General features: G+C 36.9%; 1 long non-coding RNA gene across 1 annotated transcript; it reads right to left on the minus strand.

Annotated features, from left to right (window-relative positions):
- Window positions 1-2,291: 2,291 nt before the first annotated feature.
- LOC131011489 (uncharacterized) lies at window positions 2,292-3,512 on the minus strand. The gene is made up of 2 exons (XR_009096952.1): window positions 3,184-3,512; window positions 2,292-2,592 (listed from the first exon to the last, which is right to left on the minus strand). It is a non-coding gene; the product is annotated as an uncharacterized LOC131011489 (long non-coding RNA).
- Between the last annotated feature and the right edge of the window lie 18,398 nt (window positions 3,513-21,910).

A 21,910-nucleotide genomic window follows, 5' to 3' on the forward strand; every position in this document is an offset into this window, starting at 1 on the left:
CTTGGCAATTGGGTATTTAGGCACATGCTTGAGAAATTAAAATAATAGTGTGAGAAGGATGATTAAATAATAACCACAATAATTATGGAAATATTACTCATTAATAAAATACCATAGCATAATTATTCATGTGACCACATAAAATAATTATAGCACTAATATTAGTGCACTCACTCAATTATAATATTCCTCTCATAGGAAAAATAATTTTAAAACAAAATATATGCTTGGAAATATTTTCATAAACCGGCTTTCCTTGATTTCTCGGTAAAAATAAACTGCACTTGCTTTAGAAACTTAATTAAAATTCCAAGTGCTAAAATCCTCAAATAAAAATCATAATAACTTGCTCCTAAGGTCTCAAGTAACGAAAATCACATATATAACGATTAAGTCACATCAGATAAATCAAACCAGTTTTATTATTAATGGATGCCGAACCCTAATTATTAATAATTAAGCCCTTAATCAGGGGTTAAAAGTCGGGGTATGACATACTATCCCCCTTAAAAGAAATTTCGTCCCGAAATTTGTACCACAGGAAAATAATTCTGGGTACTTCTCCTTCATGCTAGACTCGAGTTCCCACGTCGCCTCTTCTTGATCATGATGCTTCCAAAGTACCTTTATTAAGGGTATCGACTTATTCCTTAGTACTTTAACTTTCCGATCTAGAATAGATCCGGGTCTCTCCTCATATCAGTTGGATTCCCAATTCCAATTTATATACACAAAATTTACTTGAGAATAAGTTCCCTCGTCCTTTTGCGGTGGTTCATTTTGCTCCTACCTCATTCCTAGGGCTCATCTACGGGGTATTCTATTTTCTAAAGACCAAAATGGTCAGCAACCCATTTCTTGTTACATATCACATGCACAACACTTTCCTATGAATCTATCTTAAAACTATCATAGACCAATTAACTTAAGTCCTCGTACTCGAACACTATATTACGGTCTTAGCTTGAACTCTGAATTTCTATCATAATGAGTGGTCGATATCATTTATAGGACAAAGACTAATCTCAACTAATTTAACACAATGAGACACAATTATACGAAGCCATAATTTGGGTAGTATACTACGTCAGTAGACTAACACTTCTTAGTCTTATCAATCAAGGGGATCTATATGACAACTCACGAGTTGCAAGACTCAAACTCAACACAACATCAAAGCAAGGTGTTGTAAAAATTGTTCAAGAGAATCAAAAGAATGACCAGAGGGTATGAAATGATTAACTACTAGGTCGAACAAAATGACCTCGAGTATGAACCCATCTGGCTTTTCAACCGAAAGTTGAAACACATGGGTTTTCAACCCAAAAGACGTCTACTGAGATTTGGATCATGTGGACTGGCCAGGTCCAACATCATCACCTCCCAGTCACACGGGAAACATCGTCCCGAACTTGAAGAGCCATGAACATACTATACATAACAAAGCATAAGTTCATCATGACAACTAAACTTATCTTAAGGTTCCCTATCCTATTGATCTCAAACCCCAAACCTCTCTTAAGACATATACACACAGACATACGTACACAGGCAAAACACACTATTCTTAAAATCTATCCTGTAGCAAAAGTCGATTTGATATTCCGTCGCACTTGAACATTTGAACGTAGAGACTATGGTTCAACCTTTGATGCAACGTTTACCTTGAATTCGTCGCGTATCGTCATTCTGTGTTTTTCCTTTACCTCGTACATATCTTTTCATTCCTCTTTGTAGTTCAAAAGAATCATTATTTTCTTGAGGGAGCTGAAATGCTCTAAGTTCTCTTTCATTCTTCTACATCATCACCTTAAGAATCTAGATTGTAGAGATATCCTACTAATCTAGTAGTCTATGTTCTTTTGAAATTGTGATCATACAACTTATAGCAATCTATGTTCTCCGGGAAAACATATGTCAATTTTTCTATCATTCGTCTGATCATAACATCATAGACTGCGAAAATATGCCATGAAAGGCAAAACATTCAACATTTCATCATAGCATGCTCTTTACATAAACGTATTTATAAAACATCTTAGAACAATAACATCTTTAAAACGTTGAACTACGGTTACCTTCTTTCCTTGATTGAGCACGATGCAATGGAGTGTTGAGCGGTGCCATATGAACCCATGTATGTCTAAAGAATCAAACTAGACTCGACTCTTTAGAATAAGGTTTCTAGGGCCAGAGCGAACGAACCGCTCTGATACCACTCTGTCACAGCCCGCTACCCTTAATGACGGTTTAGCCGAGATTATGACTTGGAATGAGAATTAATGAGTGGGAACGGAAATGGATAATTAATTAACATTAAAGTATATGGAAATGTCACTCATAGATAAAATGCTAGGATCATATATGATCATTTGGATACTTATAACACATACACATAAAGGAGAACTGATTAAGGTGGGTTACCCAATATCACGTGTCACAACTTCATAACATAGAGTTATCCTAATCAAAGTGTTTTGCAGCGGAAAACGTGTGAGATATACATATGAAGATGTATACTCAAGGTTACATTTCTTGAAATGATCAAAGGAACACCCGCTCAACACCATTCCATTCAATCAGCTGCTCAACCTGCACATTTAGAAATACATGCAGGGCTGAGTATAAAAATACTCAGTGGACATATGCCGATAATACAATCATGCATAACATATATAAATTGAACTGCCAACAGTAACACACAGGGGTTTTCTTGAAAGTCCTGCGCTTACTAAAACATTTCTTTCATTTTCATAAGATTGGCCGGCCGACCCATTTTCCTTCATATGATCCATATCTGTTCCTTTCTGTCATGCGCCGGGAAGGAGGCCTCCTTACCACGGACGCCGAGACCGGTCGCAAGCGACTCGCGGTCTCCATGAGTGTACACGTTAACCCTAGCTAGCGACCTTTGTCTAGCATAGGATCCCAATTGGATTTCCTTTAAAGTTGGCGAACCAACACAGATAGGATACATATAAAAACATAAATATTTTTGGCAGTCAATCATTTCATAAACATTTCATTTTCATAAACATTTTCATTTTCATAAAGGGCATTGAACATATAAGCATTTCATAAAAGCTGAATAAACAGTTAAAATATATCATGCACATATATTCGTATATGAGGCCTACGTCACGCAGGGGATCTCTATATACGTATAGTAAAAGTAATGCCCACCTCAAACGTTCTTAAGCTAGCGTGGAGTCGCTTCTTCTTCGGCTTCACTTCCTGTCGCCCGAACCTTTATTGATGAAGAGTCGGTAAGTTCGTGAAGAAAATTGTCACAAGACATAGTCTAATTCTACGTGCCTAGGGTATCTTTTAGTGTTTTAGGGTTCTAGCATCCATAATTCATTTCGATTAAAACAATCAAAAACCAACATAACATCGACTAACCACATAATATCACGTAACCACATAACAAACGAAATAAAAGAATTCAACATCCTTAAACTTAATATCATTTAGAAATTCACATGTTCACATAAGAGATAATAATCATGCACCATCTTATAACATTCTATACATTTCATTTGCATGTAAATAAATTTGAAATTCCAATATTCATTTATAAATGACTTAAATAAGCATTTTAAACTCCATTAAAATGGAATTGATTTAAAACATTTTAATCCTTTTAAAATCCATACTCATAAAGCCTTAACTCATGCTCTATCTCATATTCTATCTCCTTACTCAACTCTATATAAACTCTCCACTCATCTCAAATCCTTAAGTTCAAGGATAGGTTTCAAGAAAATCATGGTACTAAGTCTCGATTTATCTCTCATATAAGGCTCGTCTAATCTCATTCAAACACATAGACAACACAATCACATAAGGCACATAAGAATCACAATCAAACATCATTAAAACATGCTCTGGTTTTACACTGATTCAACTTCAAAATTTAATCTGTTCTGACTCCGACATCTCCTGGACTCAAGACTCATACTGAAAGAAAGATCTTCAAGTCTAGTTTCATATAAAAAAAGTAGAGTCGAAAACTCCAAGTGGTTTGAGAGATATGACGTTTTTACCACGATCTACCATATTCGGCAGTTTTGGGCAATCGAAAACTTTGATTTTTGAAAATTAGCAAACGTTGTCAAACTGGGCTAAAATTTGGTGTATATCTATCTAACACAATAAGGTTAATACCATAAAAAGTTTGAAATCTAGATCACACAGGAAGCTACTTAAATGAATGACTATTTCTCCTGTTCTCTGAAATTCTCGGTAGTAATGTGCAGTTTAGGTTTTGCATTTTAAATAAATATCAAACGAAGTTGGAATGGCTTGAAATTCTACCGGTATGCTTAAGACTCTCAAGTATACTTACCATAAAATTGTCATGGTGTTTAGGTAACTAAAACCCCTCGAAAGCAGTAGGTCAGTGCGTCATGAAAAAATGACTCCGAATTCAATCACACAAGCAAACATGCTCAACTCAACATTCATTCAAAGAAAACTCATCAAAGCTTATTTTAAACACTTATAGCACTAAAAAAAACATTCAAGTACAACATAATACTCATCATACTCAATCTCAACTCTCCTCTTACATCATAAACTCAAATCTCAAGGAAAACGTTTCAACGAACGCATCAATTCAATTCTCTTTTCATTTTCATGCTCAAAATTACTCAATTATTCAAACATGATCTCATACACCACATAACTCATTATACACATATAGATTCCCTTTTTATCATGTAAACTAAACTCTAAGGAAAACTCACGTACCAACATAAACTCTTAATAAAACATGATAAACGTTCACATAATGGTCATAAAGTAATTAGACCTCATTTTATCAATCATCGACTTCTCAACATATGAAAACTCAAAAACTCATACAAACTAAACTATGTCAAAATTTTACTTAGCCAACAAAAGATTTAATCAAACATAATAAGACACTAAAATCATGCTCAATTACATATATCTTAAGCCAATTCACTTAATAAACACATAGACAAGAAAGTCCTAATTTTTATTAAACTAAACTCTCACTACTAAAAAAAACGCTCATACGTAACGGTAAATTTCCGTTATGTATGTACCAAAACTACCGTTGTATATAGTGGTGTTATGTATGAGGGCGCTCATACATAACGGTAACATACCGTTACCTATACAATGTATACATAACGGTATCTGGGATATATATAACATATCCAAAACCGTTGTCTATGACAGTAATACATAACGAAATTTTTCTGTTATAAAATGTCTTTTTTCCGATATGTATTTGTCATATAGATAACGGTTTTTTATGTTTTATATAACGGTTTTCCGCCGTTATCATATGGGAGAAAACATAACGGTTTTTCACCGTTATGAAAATTATTTTTGCGTTATAAAATATAATTCGTACATACAGTTTTGCTATTATAGACAACGCTTTTTTGTATTGAGAGAAAAAGAAGGGATGATTTTTCTTGCTTCAATCTTTCAAAAATACTCACATACAACATCATTCAAGCTAGATCTATGGATTACATGATCACTTACCCAAACTTTACATCAAATATCAAACTTTCTCTCTCTAGCTTTGAAGCCAATCATCAAGGATCCTCTTGAATTCAAGTAGCTAGGAGGTGTCTATGTAAGATTTAAGAGTGGATTGAGGTGTTTGGTATAATTTTTGGAAGCTCCGAAGGTCTCTACAATGGATGTCAATGGTGGAAAGTGAGAGATGAGGGAGAGGGAGAGAGAGCCGAAAATGGGGTGGAGGGAGAGAGAGAATTGCCTTGCAAGATTTGTGAGGATTTGGTAATCTTAGGAAAGATTTGGCAATCTTAAAGAATATTGGGCATTAATGCCTTGATCTCTCTCTCTCTAATCTCTACACTCTCTCTCTAATCTATACACTCTCTCAATTAATACACTAATCCACTTGGCAATTGGGTATTTAGGCACATGCTTGAGAAATTAAAATAATAGTGTGAGAAGGATGATTAAATAATAACCACAATAATTATGGAAATATTACTCATTAATAAAATACCATAGCATAATTATTCATGTGACCACATAAAATAATTATAGCACTAATATTAGTGCACTCACTCAATTATAATATTCCTCTCATAGGAAAAATAATTTTAAAACAAAATATATGCTTGGAAATATTTTCATAAACCGGCATTCCTTGATTTCTCGGTAAAAATAAACTGCACTTGCTTTAGAAACTTAATTAAAATTCCAAGTGCTAAAATCCTCAAATAAAAATCATAATAACTTGCTCCTAAGGTCTCAAGTAACGAAAATCACATATATAACGATTAAGTCACATCAGATAAATCAAACCAGTTTTATTATTAATGGATGCCGAACCCTAATTATTAATAATTAAGCCCTTAATCAGGGGTTAAAAGTCGGGGTATGACATAGACGTTGAGTGAGAAGTTATTGTTGAGACGAGGTTGAATTTTAGTAATGAGTTCTAACTAAGGTTTGCTTTATCACATGAACCTTCGTGATGATGTTGATGATTTATGAAGACCCGAGCGAGACGAAGAAGTAAATCACATTTTTCTAACCGAGCTTAAGCGAAGAACTACAGGTGGGCAGTATGTTTATAACCACTATTACGTGGACAATACTTTGAGTATGCAAATATTATGAGCTTTCTGAAATGATTTTATTGATGTTATGAGCTTATCAAATGTTGAGTTAAATGATGCTTATGAACTGTTTGACTTGCCAATATTTTTGATGATGAACTTGTGTGTTACCCTCTACTGATGAGACGAATTTGGATCCTGCCACAAGCGGGGTTGTGTACACAGAGGTGACTGTGAGCCGTCTTCAGGTCGGCCGATCACGGTACTTGAGAGGGAGGCCTACTTCTCAGTACCTTTAATAATGATGAGTTGTAGACGTGGTACATACATGATGAGTATTTTGATAGCGCTATCGTTTCTTTATGATGTTATGATTATAAAAACTGCATGCACAAATTCATTTATGCTAACCTATTTCTGTGTATTGCTGATGATGTGGCAAGTTCCAAACATATAGCTCTAAGAGCGCCTTTCATGTTTTTCGGCGTTTGCCCACTGAGTATTATATACCCATGCCCTGCATATATTTCTAAATGTGCAAGCTAAGCAATGGAGCGAGATTGGACTGGTGCTGGTGGGGATTGTTTCATTGATGATGTTCTTTGCTGCTTTCCTTTGATATTAGAGTCTTAAGGATGATGTACTTTGCTTTCCTTCTGACATTGATAAAACCTTAGTGAGATGATACTTTATTCCTTCCTAATCAAGTAATATACTCGCGATTATATGTCTTCATACATATAATTGTTACGCCTTTTGCTGTGATACTCTTGATATTATGCTTCCTTATGGAAAATAAGCTGTACCTACTTTGCTTTTCCTCTTGAAATTTCTAATATTCAAGAAGCTATAACGATGTTGATGAATATACCTTTGAGCCAAATTATAATGCTTTGCCTTAGTATGTTTTGATGTGAGCTTCCGCCCGATGTTCAGTTTAGTTTTAATGTCCTTTATTCATTTAATTTAATCGTATCGATACTCGTACCCCGCTATCACTAGCGTTGGGAATCGGGCTGCGACAGAGTGGTATCAGAGCAGGTCTTCTGCTCTGAGTTAATTGCTTGATTGAGTCGAACCTTTGATTGCTTCTACTCTTTTTAGACTCTTCTTAGATTGAGTACTAGTCTAATTTGAATTCTTAGGCTAGTTTGAGAGAGAGTCATTTTGAAACGAAACCCCAACACCCCATCTCCTCCGGCTTAACGAGGTAAGAGGTTGATGTTGTTTCTTATTGCTTTCCTGTTGAGAGCTGAGTTTGATTCACTAATGAGTTATGTATTGTTTTGATGACGGAATTGTTTGAGATGATGGATTCTGATACGAGGCAGTTGATGTGGAATATGAGGAGAGATGTTGAGGCTAGTATAGCCGATGCCCCACCGTACCAAACGAGGACGAGATGCAGAGTCAAGAAGAAGCAGCGATACAGAGACGATATAGCGAGGCGAATACACCGTTGGTTCAGGACTACTGGACCAAGAGAGAGGCGATACATTAGGAGAGTTTCTAGCACTTTACCACCGTCGTTGGTTGGAGGCTAGTATCTACGGGATTGACGAGGCAGAGGCCATTACGCTTTTGATTCCAGTTTATCTTGAGTCTGAAGTTTCACCGCCGATTGTTCCTACTGAGTCTCAAATCGAGCGAGTTCTCTTTGATCCTTATCCGAGGGTTGCCCTATTGTCTGAGCTAGGCACTTTGGCTTTTCAGATGTTTGTGCACTCGATTTTATATCCACTAGTCCCGAGATGCCTAGGAGGGAGGATCTCGGCCAGCACACGTTGATAGCGATGAGGAGGATCCGGATGAGGAGACTCCAGAGATGACGGTCGGCTACGGACGAACCCAGCCATTGCAGCATCATACTACTGCTGACAGAGTCGAGACAAGGGTACCTGTTCCTGAGGTGCCGGTTTATGGTCCGATGGTGGACACCAACGTCGAGGATGAGCCAAGCGACGATAGCGTCTACCGACTGATCGACGAGTATGAGAGTCAGGAGTCAAAGCCGAGTGAGGATATGGAGGTTGACAATGCGACGAGCAGGATTTCAGGAGACGACGACTAGCGATCACGTGTATCTAGTAGACGCGTATATATGTTAGATGCATAGTTGATATATATATATATATATATATATATATATATATATAGAGGTAGAAAAGGCATAGTATAGTATGTATGTGTAGATAGTATATATCTATAGGTGCTTGGTACCTATGATGCTTGTATAGTTAGAGCATCATTTTGGAGTTAGGGCTTTGGTACATAAGACCTTACTTTTGTAAAAGACCTCGAGAGAGAGAGGCAGTCTTCCATATATATATATATATATATATATATATATATATATATATATATATATATATATACAGAAGTGTTGATGATTAGTGAGTTTCACTTTCTTTATCAGATCTTTGAGAATGATGATAATGCTGATGCTTGATGATAAATGAGAAATAGAGATTGATGAGAATTTCGAATGATGATAAACGAGAACTAGAGTGCACAAGAATTTTGAGAATTTTGAGATCACTTATGAGATATAGAAGCGAAGTAAGAAGAAGAGAATTAGTATTTTGTTTTGACGAACGGCTAGTTTCGAAGTCGATAGTTATATAATTCTTTTCCTTTGTAGTATACCTCCGAAAAGAAGAGGGAACGGAAAGAACATAAACCGAGAAGAAGATGAAGAAGAGAAGCAGAGATAGAGATAGTTGAGATAATACGACGAGAGTTAGAGATTTCATCGCGATTTATAGACACGACCCTAATAGGGCGAACGTAGTATGGAGACCTCATGGGATGCATAGATACTTTTGACCAATTGTACTTCGTAATAGAGGTACTTTCACCGGGACCGCGCGTATCATCGCTAGAGTAATCATTAGAGTAAACTTTTTGAGTCCCGCTTGGTCGTTTTTAAATTTTTCTGCATCCATTTGAACTCCTATATGAGATGAACTATTTGCTATTGAGAAATTTTTCCAAGATCCACTGTGTTCGAGTCTGAGCCGTTTGTGTTGGAAATCCTTACCCCTTGCTTTAACAGTGGACAATTTATTCATTTTCCACTTAGTGGATTAATTCTACTTCCAGTGTTGATGTACTCCCATCATATCATATCTCAGTTTTATTCCAGTTTCTGTTCTAGCTTTTGATCTTCCTTTGATTGTAAGCTTCTTCATTATCCTTGAGATAGCACTGGCTATTATGGAATCATTCCATTACTTGAGCTCGTCTTGTTCAAGATCAGACATTTTTATTCATCACATCCTAGTCCCTACCACATCTGACAAGAGTTAGGAATGTCTAGGTAACTAGGATGGCATAACAAGAAGAGTTTTTGGAAGGAAACACGAGTTATGGGAGCAGTCGTAGAATATATTTTTATGGGACGAGCACAACTGTTCGATTATGGATTTTCTTATATTAGCCAAGTATGTAGAAAGCTAACCTTTTCGAGGATGAGAAGAAGTGATGCTAAGCCAGAATAGGCAATAGCAGATTCAAGGAGATCGAGATGACAGATTAGAACAGATGGCGTTTTCCACGATAGCAGACTGAGATGACAACTAGTATAGAAGTAGCAACGTCGTAGTATTACGGGATGTTTTATTTCCGTTATGCCTCGCATTTAGTAAGAGTTCTCGAAAGATAAAATTTTCTTATATGTCTATACAACGATGACCAGAGAGTCCCTATGCTTGAGTAGAGCTTTGATCTGATGTTACGATGATAGACATGAAATATGTCTTCGACGGTTAGTTATGAGAATTGAGGAAATAATATGATGTTGAGTAAGAGCCTTATGATTTGTGAGTTATGAGAATTAGTTCTAAGGATGATACATGTCCCCTTAGACTTTGCCGAGAAAGAGAAACCGATTGAAGAAAGAGGTAGAGTTGATGATATGAGATAGGGCAATAAAACCGTAGCTGAATACGAACGTCAGTTTCGCGACTTGGTTCGGTATGCCACACATCGAAAAGAGATGAACGAGAAGATGTCAGAATTATTTCGATCAGGTTTGAGACAAGAGGTACGAGACGATTTAACGAGTTGGAGTGCGGTTATGCATACTGAAGTATTAAAAAAAGAGCATTGGATATAGATTTGGCAATGTAGCCAGAGAAAGCGATTTAAGTTTCAGCACCCCAAAACGGTTAAGAGCACTCGAACGTGCAATCTATCTTTTTCTGGACAAGGGCAAGAAGGAAAGAGAAATGAGACGACCGAAGTCAAGGCCCTAAGAAGCCGTGGCAGAGTCAGAATGTGCCACCGCAATATCAGAACTGAGACAAACGGCCTGATGTTGGCCCAACTGCCCCAGCAGCAGTAAACCTTCAAGAATCGCGAGGAATGTCGCCTTGTCGAAGAGCAATAAATTACATTTGAGATAATGTAAGATGAGACTGAATACCTGTCACCCCTGCGGAAGGGTCGAGCGCTACTCAACCAGTGTCCGAATCGTCAACAAAGGGGAAGCGGATAACGATCGAGTTAGCTTCGGCCACAACTCAAAGCGATAAAGGGAATTCTACCGCTACCTCCACCACAGCGACAACAGCCAGCCTTTCGACCACGTCAGTCAAGAAGGCAACCACCAGCCCCGTAGGCAAATCGACCTCATCACCAGAGACTGTTCGCGTTTGAGCAGAAAGCACCGGACAAGAATCGAGGAAAATTGTCAGATATAGACTGAATTGGAAGGTGTGCCCATAGTATTTTGTTCGACACCGAACGAAGAGCCGGTTCCACAACCTCTAAAGAGTAATTACACCCATAGGCTGAACCATTACGGTTTCATCCGTGAGCCCTAACTTAGAATTCGAGTTGAGATCGATTAAGCTCGAGGGATAAACCTGAGATTGATGCCTATATGGCACTTGGATATAATTCTTGGAATGGACTGGTTAGAGGAGAACCATGTGAAGGTACAATGCAAGGAGAGACGGATATCTTTTTAGCCACCTGGCCAAGAACCTATTTCCTTCATTGGTATTGAGAGAAGATGGAAGAAGATGCTGATCATCTCGGCACTGCAAGCAAGAAAGTTCTTGCGGAGAAATGATACAACCGCGTACGTTGTATATCCGAGCCAGAGAGATAAATCAAAAGCAAACGTTGATGATGCCAGTCGTGCGAGAGTATAACGATGTTTTTCCCTAAGACTTTATCGGGTTTACCCCAGACCGACAGCTTGGGTTACGATTGGTTTAGAGCCTGGCGCGTCACCGACGTCGAAAGCGCCATACAGAATGACCCCCACAGAGTTGCGAGAGTTAAAACTGCAACTACAAGAACTTCTAGATATGGGCTTCTTGTGACCTAGTGTTTTTCCCGAGGGAAGCACCAGTTCTTTTGTTAAAGAGAATGATGGAAGCTTGAGGTTGTTTATCGATTATCGAGAGTGCAACAAAGTGACGATAAAGAATAAATATCCGTTACCCCGGATCGATAATCTGTTCGATCAACCATAAAGAGCGAGCACGTTTTCAAAATTTGAATTGAGAACGAGATACCACCAGCTGAAGATGCGATCGGAAAATATTCCGAAGACGGTATTTCGTACGAGATATAGACACTATGAGTTTATAGTAATGCCTATCAGATTGACGAATGTCCCGACAGTATTCAGTGGATCTCATGAATCGCATTTTTTACGAATACTTAGACAAGTTCGTGTTAGTCTTTATAGACGATATCCTGATTTACTCGAAGAGTAAACGAGAACACGAAGAGCATTTGAGGATCATGTTAGAGAGATTGTGAGCTAAAAGCTTTATGCGAAGTTAGTAAATGCGAGTTTTGGCTTGAAGAAGTCAATTTTCTCAGCCATGTTATTTTTGCGAGAGGAATTGAGTTAGACCCCGCAAAAGTTCAAGCGGTGTAGGAATGGAGATCGCCAACCACACCGCACGAGATTCACAGTTTTCTGGGATTGGCAGGGTATTATCGATGTTTTATTGAGGGCTTTTCGAAAATCGCTAAGCCATTGACGCACCTGCTAAAGAAAGAAGTTAAATTTGAGTGGACGAACGAGTGTGAGTTGAGTTTTCAAGAGCTGAAGAAGGGAATTACCACTGTCCCAGTTTTAGCCGTTCCAAAGGCGAACAAAGAATATGCAGTCTATACAGACGCATCGAAAAAAAATGGACTGGGATGTGTACTGATGCAAGATGGAAGAGTTATTGCATATGCCTCGAGACTTTTGAGACCGCATGAGATGAATTATCCGACGCATGATTTAGAGTTAGCAGCTGTAGTGCATGCTTTGAAGATCTGGAGACACCATCTTTATGAAGTACGGTGTGAGATATACACCGATCACAAAAGTCTCAAATACTTCTTTGAGCAAAAAGATCTAAATATGCGACAGAGAAGATGGCTAGAGTTGGTGAAAGATTACGATTGCTGGATAAATTATCACCCCAGAAAAGCTAACGTTGTCACTGATGTGTTGAGTAGAAAGAATCAAGGAGAGTTAAGATTTTTCCTTACTCAAGAAGAAAACTTGACCAAAGAATTCGAGAGATTGAGATTGGAGGTAGTGATACCACCTCAAATGATGGAAATAGTGATTGCTACACTGAACATTACATCTGACCTACGGTCAAGGATAATTACAGCTCAAAGAGAGGATGAAAAGATGGACAGGTTACGAATGAAGATTCGAACCGAGAAGATGGAGAATTATCAAGAAACGGCAGACAATCCCATATTATTTGATGGAAGAATGTGTGTGCCTGATAGAGAAGAGTTGGAAAAAAAATATGAAATCATGAGTGAAGCTCATGACACCGCTTACACAGCACACCCAGGAGGTACGAGGAAGTACCAAGATTTAAAAACGAAATATTGGTGGGAAGTAATGAAACGAGTGATAGCAGCCTTGTTGAGAGATGTTTGGCATGCCAGCAAGTGAAAGCATTATATCAATGAACCTATGGCAAGTTGTACCCATTAGAAATTCCTGAGCAGAAATGGGATCATATAGCCATGGATTTTGTGACTGGATTGCCAAAAATCTAAAAGAGGAAACACAACTATTTGGGTAATCATAGATCGAATGACGAAGAGTGCACATTATATACCGATCTCGATTACCTATGGATCTGACAAGTTAGCTCAGATTTATATCCGAGAGATAGTGCAATTGCACGGATTACCGATGACGATTACATCGGATCGAGATTCCAGATTTACTTCACGTTTCTGGACAAGCATGCAAAAAGAGTTAGGTACTAAACTGAATTTTAGTACAGCCTTTCATCCGCAGACGGATGGACAGTCCGAAAGGACTATACAAGTTTTAGAAGATATGATTAGAACTGTTGTGCTAGATAGAGGAAGTCTATATGAGCAAGTTTTGCCCTGATCGAGTTTGCTTATAATAACAGTTTTCAATCAACTATTAACATGGCTCCATACGAAGCCTTGTATGGACGAAAATGTAGATCCCCGCTTTTTTTTGGGATGACGTTGGAGAGAGAAAAGTGCTTGGACCAGAAGCCATTGAAGAAGATGATCGCCATTGTGCGACAGATTCGACAGAAAATTAAAAGAAGCACAAGATCGCCAAAAGTCTTATACAGACACCAGGCGAACAGAGATTCATTTTGATGAAGGAGACAAAGCCTTTCTTAAAGTTTCCCCATCCAGGGGAATACATCATTTTGGAGTTAGAGGAAAACTCAAACCGAGATATATTAGACCCCACAATACACTCGAGAAAGTAGGCCCGGTTGCCTATAGACTTGCGTTGCCTCCGAGCTTCGCAAACGTTCATAACGTTTTCCATGTTTCCCAATTAAGAAAATACGTGTTTGATCCAAAACACGTCTTTCATTGAGAAAAAAATGTCCCTAGAGCCGGACTTGAGCTACGAAGAGAGGCCCGATGCTATTCTGGACCGGAAGCTCCAGCAATTGAGAAACAAGTAAATTCCTTTGGCGAAAATCCAATGGAGACATCATGGGCAAGAGGAAGCAACATGGGAACTTGAAGAGAAGACAAAAGAGAAATATCCCGAGCTTTTTCCCGAAGGTGAATAACTCAAATTTCGGGATAAAATTTTTTTTAAGGGGGGTAGGATGTAACACCCCGTACTTTTATGAGTAGTAGTAGTGTCGAGACACTACAGAGAGTACTACGGTACTAAGATATGAGATTATAATTAAGATGAGATGGAGTTATGATGATAAATAGAGGTATTGAGAATTAAAGTTACATTATTTTGATGAGACAAGTTATTATTTTAGATGGAAATATGAGTCTGATCAAATCAATGATGAAGATAGAGTGTGAGCAGTTTGAGGAAACGAGTTGAGATAAGTGAGTGAGAAACCCTATAGAAGGGAGAGTCGATCCGAGAGATGATCTAATTGAGAGATGATTGCTGATTACTTTGATGTGAATTGTATCCGTGTTTTATCTGAAATTGTTGGAGTGAGTGCACTAATATTAGTGCTATATATTTTTTTTAAGATCACAAGAGTTTTATACTCTAGCATTTTAATTAATTGGTGATTAGTCTTCCATGATTTTTTTTAATACATGGATTATCTACACCACACAATATTACACGTACATGATTTATTAATCCAATTTGTGCATGTGCTAATTTCCTAGCCTTGTAAGTGGACGTGTGGATGAGTGAAGAAAGGGATTAGTATGTACAGTTATGATGGAACCATGCATTAAATGAGGAATAGTTATTTGTCCCTAATCATCCTTCCTAACCAAGCCAAATTCATTTCACTCCCTCACACTTCATCACTCTCGGCACTCTCCAATTCCTCTCCCTCTCTACCGATGTTGCTCCAAAAGATCACCAAAGATGAATCACCAAATCTCCTAAGTTCACATCAAGAACAAAATCATCCACCAAATCAAGCTTAAACACTTCCAAATCTTTGTACTACAAGAGAACCGTGGAGCTTGACCACGAGGATTGAAATAGGAAAAACTTTGTTCTTTGATTGATCTTGGGTAAGTGATCTTTAAGTACATAAATCTAGCTTCTATGATGTTTTATATGTGTATAGAATGGTGATTGAAGCATGAGAAACTCCCCCTCCACCTTTTTCTTCATTTTCGAAAATTAGGGTTCATGCCCTTTAAAAATCTTTCTGGTTCTTTTCTAAAATTGGGGTGAGAAATATGTTATATGTGATTATTTGAGGTGATTAAGGTGTGTTTTGTAAAGCTTAGTCTTGAGACATGATTTTTACAAAATTTTGTTTGATATATAAAAATTTGGAAAATCCTTGAGGTTATGTCTTGAATGATGATTTGATGATGAGCATGAATATATGAAAGGACTAACGTGATGTTTGATGAATGTAGTGTTTAAATGAGTTTTTGAGTTGGCTATGATGCTGAATGATAGTGTTTTGATGTTTGGGAGTGTTTGATGATTTTTTGGGAATGAAAAGTTGATGAATTTTCGAGTTTGCTCTTGGCTGCACTGTTCTGCCTTGAGTCTTGCACTACTCAGCCGAGAGTTCATTTCGCTGCTGGCAGAGAGTTCATTTCGCTGCTGACAGAGAGTTCGCGATTCCTCTGACTAGTGATTCCTCTGACGATTGATTCCTCTGACTAGTGATTCCTCTGACGATTGATTCCTCTGACTAATGATTTCTCTGCTCTGATATGTTGATTTCTCTGGTTTCCCATTTCTCTGCCCTGACCCGAGAAGTCATTCCTCTGGTATGACAGAGAGTTCGTCATTCCTCTGGTATGACAGAGGGTTCGTCATTCCTCTGATGCCAGAGAGTTCGTCATTCCTTGATGACAGAGAGTTCGTCATTCATCTGATGACAGCGAGTTCATTTCTCCGCTGCTATGACAGCGAGTTCATTTCTCAGCTCTGACGTGAGCATTTCTCTGCTCTGGCGAGCATTTCTTCTCTGCTCTGCCGAGCTAGTCTGCTCCGCTCTGCTGAGTTTTTCCACTCTGACCACCTAACATTTCTCTGCTCTGGTCACCGAGTCAAACTTATGTTTGTTTGTTTGTGAATTATGTATATGTGAGTTGTATGCTTATGTGTTTGTACATGCCTATGTGCTTATTTGCTTTGAGTATGGTCCGAGTTGAGAGTTAAATCGAGAGTAGGACGTGTGAATCCTTAGAAGTTGAGTATACCTAGGGATTTAGTTTTATTGGGTAAATAGACGTTGAGTGAGAAGTTATTGTTGAGACGAGGTTGAATTTTAGTAATGAGTTCTAACTAAGGTTTGTTTTATCACATGAACCTTCGTGATGATGTTGATGATTTATGAAGACCCGAGCGAGACGAAGAAGTAAGTCACCTTTTCCTAACCGAGCTTAAGCGAAGGACTACAGGTGGGCAGTATGTTTATAACCACTATTACGTGGACAATACTTTGAGTATGCAAATATTACGAGCTTTCTGAAATGATTTTATTGATGTTATGAGCTTATCAAATGTTGAGTTAAATGATGCTTATGAACTGTTTGACTTGCCAATATTTTTGATGATGAACTTGTGTGTTACCCTCTACTAATGAGACGAATTCGGATCCTGCCACAAGCGGGGTTGTGTACACAGAGGTGACTGTGAGCCGTCTTCGGGTCGGCCGGTCACGGTACTTGAGAGGGAGGCCTACTTCTCAGTACCTTTAATAATGATGAGTTGTAGACGTGGTACATACATGATGAGTATTTTGATAGCGCTATCGTTTCTTTATGATGTTATGATTATAAAAACTGCATGCACAGATTCATTTATGCTAACCTATTTCTGTGTATTGCTGATGATGTGGCAAGTTCCAAACATATAGCTCTAAGAGCGCCTTTCATGTTTTTCGGCGTTTGCCCACTGAGTATTATATACCCACGCCCTGCATATATTTCTAAATGTGCAAGCTAAGCAATGGAGCGAGATTGGACTGGTGCTGGTGGGGATTGTTTCATTGATGATGTTCTTTGCTGCTTTCCTTTGATATTAGTCTTAAGGATGATGTACTTTGCTTTCCTTCTGACATTGATAAAACCTTAGTGAGATGATACTTTATTCCTTCCTAATCAAGTAATATACTCGCGATTATATGTCTTCATACATATAATTGTTACGCCTTTTGCTGTGATACTCTTGATATTATGCTTCCTTATGGAAAATAAGCTGTACCTACTTTGCTTTTCCTCTTGAAATTTCTAATATTCAAGAAGCTATAACGATGTTGATGAATATACCTTTGAGCCAAATTATAATGATTTGCCTTAGTATGTTTTGATGTGAGCTTCCGCCCGATGTTAGTTTAGTTTTAATGCCCTTTATTCATTTAATTTAATCGTATCGATACTCGTACCCCGCTATCACTAGCGTTGGGAATCGGGCTGCGACAGATGCACTGGTCAACCACCCCAAATCGAAGCTCAAATGCCAACTGCGGGGGAGATTGGAACAGATCCAATCAAGCTACGCATCCCTCAAGTCCAACGTTGTTTCATTATCAACGTCCAAATCGAAACAGCCAAAGGCAAAGCTGGAAAATCGCTGAGATCCAGAACGAAGGCCTCGTTCAATCTTCACAAAAACAGATCTGAGATACGCACTGGAGATCCAGAACGTAGGGCCTGCGATTGGAGGGGGAGGTGGAAACACAAATGACGAAGCGCGCAAGCGGCGGCTGCTCCTTGGAAACTCGAGCCTTGATGTTCTGGCGGCGGTGGACGAAGCGAGAGCGGCAGCGGACGAAGCGAGAGCGGCGGCGCTTCTCCGAATGAGAGAAAGAAGGAGGGAGGGAGAGAAGTGCGAAGCGGCTGCTGCTCCTTGGAAACTCGAGCCTTGATGTTCTGGCGGCAACGAACGAAGCGAGAGCGGCGGTGATCGGAGCGGCGGCGCTTCGCCGGAGGAGAGAAGGAATGAGGGAGGGAGAGAGAGAGCGAGAGAAGTCAGAGAGCATAGAGAGAGAGAACGCATTAGAGGTTGACTGGCCATTTTTTAATATTCTAAAGAGAAGGGTATTTTTGTCTTTTCGCTCAAAAATTGGCCAGATTTTAATATTTTTATTTAATAGGCCAAATTTTAATTTTACTATATGAAAGTGGCCATATTTATATATTAACTCTTATTATTATATAGTAATTGAATACCTTCATTCACAATCATTAAAAAAAAATCATTTTTGGAATTCTATTTTTCATATAATCCCAACTTGACATAAATATGACCGTGTGGTAAAATAGATATAACGTCAGTTGGATGGAAACAACGTCATTTCAGGGTGTTAGACAATTAAAAACCCTAAAATTATTTTCATTCCTATTTTCGTTTCCTCCTAATCCTTATATCTAATCAATTTGTTGTAGCAAAAAGAGTTTCTATCTTTTACTTCGATTTCTTGGATTACTTCTTGTCATTTTCTCTCATCATCTTCATTCATCTCACTTTCTCTCAATTTAATACTTTGATTCTTAATTTATTTAGTTAGATGCTAATTTTAAATGTAAATTACGTTGTTTTAATATGCCCAAATTAACATTATATTAGTAATCGACAATTATGGTACGTAGGATCTAGTATTTCAACACAAAATTTGACCAAAAACTAAGCGAGTATGCAAAATAAAAATATATATATAATAATTGGATAATTTAATATATATTTCAAAATTAATGTGCAAAGGCCACTAAATTTATATACAGTAGGAAATCAAAGAAAAAAGGTAAACGTTTGTTTAGTCTTAAAGAGATGTGATATTTTCCACAAAAGAATTAAAGGTATCTTTATGTTATGCTTAATAAAATAATCCAACATATAAATATAATGTTTCAATGATATTTATTTATTTTTATCAAAAGAGAAGGAGTAGAAACAAAATTTTGTAGTAGAGAAGGAGAGAAAAAATATTAATAATAACGACAACCTTAAAACAACCATGTAAATAAGAAAAGACAAAAAATATGAAAAATTGATAAACATCTTAAAATTTTAAAGTATAATAATTTATTTGTTTTAAATTCATATTTGATAATTTTTATATCAAATTAAAGATCTTGCATTTATCTTTAATTTAAGATATATATATTGAATATTTTTTAAAAATAAAACTTGATTTTAAAAAAAAAATCACAAAAATATGAAAAAGAGAATATGAGAATATGAGAGAGAGAGAGAGAGAGAGAGAGAGAGTATGTAGAAAAGTGAAAGAAACGTATGATGAAAGAGGAGAGAGGAGAGAGGAGAGAGAAAATATATGGGATTTGTTGAGTATTGTTGAGTTTTGTAAATACCCTTAACATGATTCTTTAATTGTCATTTTACCACAAACTGTGTTTTCATATAATAAATAGATTACACATTTTTAAAAAATAAATTACAACTCTCTCTCTCCTTTCTCTTTTTACAAAAGCTTCCTCTTTCTCCTCTCTCTTTCGCTTCTCTTTCTCATCTTTCTTTCGCAGTTCTCTCTCTCTCTCTCTCTCTCTCTCTCTCTCTCTCTCTCTCTCTCTTTTCTTTCTCTCTCTCTCTCTCTCTTCTCTTTTCTCCATGGAGTCTCTCTCTCTTTTGGTATATCCTAGGAAATTGGAGGAACCAAAACTTGATGGGGAAAATAGAATTGGGAGCTTCAAAGTGACTCCACCACTCAACAGAGCCATCATTGCCTTGTGATATGAAAAAGACGAGCTCTGTTGCAATTATTGGGCATAAAACTCGAACTCTCCGCCAAGTTTTAGCTTTTTGGGTCGTCTCTCTCTTTTGGTGGACGAGAGTAAGCTCTACGATTTGTTATTCTGATTTTCAATCTGAATTGGTGTGAATTTGTTATTCTGAACGCGGTGATCTGAATTTGTTATTCTGGACGCGGCGATTCCAGGCACATTGTTCTCTCTCTCTCTCTCTCACACACACACACACTCTTTCTCTATCAACTCGTGATTCTTTTAGGATTAGAAGTACATTTCAAGACTTCGAGAAAAAAAACTAAAAATTTGATTAATGTTCTTGAATTCACGACTAGATCTATGAATTCACAACTTATGTTCTTGAATTCACAACTAGATCTATGAATTCACAACTAAATTTAGAATTCACAATTAAAATTAGAATTCACAAATAATAATATTTATAGTTGTGAATTCATTTAAGGCAAAAACTTGCATGCGGGTGGCCGCATCCCATGCGGTCACCCGCTCATTGAACGTTTTTATATATATTTGAACAGAAATTAAATATAATTGTATGTTGACGCAGTGGTAATAGCTTTATAAAGCCTTATTTTCTAATCCTCTAGCCCCCAATTTCTGCTACTTTTTCCTTTCTTATTTTTCTTCCTTTTTTTTCACATTTTTTTGGATTTTCTAATTCTGATTTTGTTTTTTTTGTATTTTTTATATATACATTTTTTTTCCTTTTCCTGTTTTCTTTTTACATTTTTTTTATATATTTTTTCTTTTCTGTATTTTTTTTACTGTTTTTCTATTGCATTTTTTAAAAATTTTACTGTTTTTCTTTTGCATTATTTTATACTCCCTCCGTCCTGGCTTTTGGTATTCAGTTGAGAACGGCACGGGTTTTAATAAAGTGATTGATGTGTTGTGAGTGGAATAAAGGTCCCACATTTTATGTGAGAGTTAAAATAATTAAAGTGGAGTAAGGGCCCCACCTACTTTTACCGAGGGAGTATATTTTTGTGAAAAGTATTTACTATATATAATTTGTTTTTTTTATTATTTGGTTAAGTAATTATTATAGTAAGAAAAAGTAATTATTGATATGAATAAAAGTAGTGCTTATTTTTACTCATTAGAACTTATATTTTAGTTATTTAGTAAAGTAAAAATTGCCCTAAATAAAAGTAAACATCGATATGATTAAAGGTAATGTTTTAACAATATTACATTTATTCACAATAATGTTTATAAAAATAAGGTACCAAATTTATACTTTTAGTTATTTAATCAAATAACTATTATTGTAAGAAAAAATAATCAGGGTATTAGTATTCATTATTTAGGGTTTAGTATTCAATATTTAGGGTTTAGTATTCACTATATAGGGTTTAGTATTCAGTGTTTAGGTAATTACAAAATATAGATTGACAGAAAATGCTTATAGAAACATAAGTATACATTTGTACAAAGAAATGTATATACTAGCCTAAATAAAAGTAAATATTTCCGTTAGGGTTTAGCATTCAAGGGTTCTGGTTTAATATTCATTATTTAGGGTTTAGTATTCAAGGTTTAGGGTTTAGTATTTACTATTTAGGGTTTAATATTCAGTGTCCAGGTAATTACAAAATATAGAATGACAGGAAATACTTATAGAAACATAAATATACATTTGTACAAAGAAA

This window comes from Salvia miltiorrhiza, chromosome 2, assembly GCF_028751815.1.
Source record: "Salvia miltiorrhiza cultivar Shanhuang (shh) chromosome 2, IMPLAD_Smil_shh, whole genome shotgun sequence".
In the NCBI taxonomy this organism is placed as follows: Eukaryota; Viridiplantae; Streptophyta; class Magnoliopsida; order Lamiales; family Lamiaceae; genus Salvia; species Salvia miltiorrhiza.